The 922-nt window shown below is 42.6% G+C and overlaps 1 non-coding gene across 1 annotated transcript; it reads right to left on the bottom strand.

Annotated features, from left to right (window-relative positions):
* Positions 1–374: 374 nt before the first annotated feature.
* LOC145393201 (5S ribosomal RNA) lies at positions 375–493 on the bottom strand. The gene has a single exon (XR_013896157.1). It is a non-coding gene; the product is annotated as a 5S ribosomal RNA (ribosomal RNA).
* Between the last annotated feature and the right edge of the window lie 429 nt (positions 494–922).

Here is a 922-nt window from a genome sequence, read left to right as displayed (position 1 = left end):
TCTTCTTCCACTGACACCATTAATTTTCTCCCATAGCATTCTCCAGCAACTCCTGCCATATTCCACCGCGTTTCCCTCCTGGAATCTCTCCAGTCTTTCTCCATACCTCCATCCTGTGATCTCTCCAGTCTGATTAACATTGGAGAACCAGTTATACCAATAGCCTACTATCTAAACTGACTGGGCATGCGCAGCACCCTGATGCCACGTATGTGCCAAACTTTTATATCCATCACTTCTACAGTTATAAATAAACATTCATTCATTCATTGCCAGACGCCATGTATCCCACACAGGGTGGCCAAGGGCTTAGAGTTAATTGTTTTACAGGGAGGGGCACTAATCCTCCACCAACCCCACTTGACACGTAGGGATGCCAACAGCATCTGGTGTTCCCAGGCGGTCACCCATCCAAGTACTAACCAGACCCAACGTTGCTTAACTTCGCTGATCGGACGGGAAGCGGTGTACTCAACGTGGTATGGCCGTTGGCATAAATAAACACTACAACTATAAGTGCAATTACTATAGATATAATTACTACTGTAAATACAACTACAGTGCAATTACAAAAGCAACTGCAGCCTACTACAAGCAAGAATATGTTGTACAGTAATGCAACAAGCTGGCAGCATCTTAGGATCAGCAAACCCAGTGTCCCAACAACTAGGAAAACCACTACTTCTATAGTAACCTCTAACACCACAACAAATAAACATTTACATCTGACGAGAATAAATAACAATGCTGAAGTTGTGAGCATCATTTAGCACTGGAGCCAGTGTCAAAATAACAGCAACTAAAACAGCTGCAACTATAACTGTAACTGCAATATTCATTGTCATAAAGGAGGTAAAATAAGCAACAGGGTACCGTACCACACTCTGTCAATAACTATAGAGATATCAAGACTACTACATGG

The sequence above is a fragment of the Coenobita brevimanus genome, chromosome 23 (assembly GCF_032717465.1).
Source record: "Coenobita brevimanus isolate Jiangsu-jjx chromosome 23, ASM3271746v2, whole genome shotgun sequence".
Lineage (NCBI taxonomy): Eukaryota > Metazoa > Arthropoda > Malacostraca > Decapoda > Coenobitidae > Coenobita > Coenobita brevimanus.
This window is presented reverse-complemented; position numbering and strand designations above follow the sequence as displayed.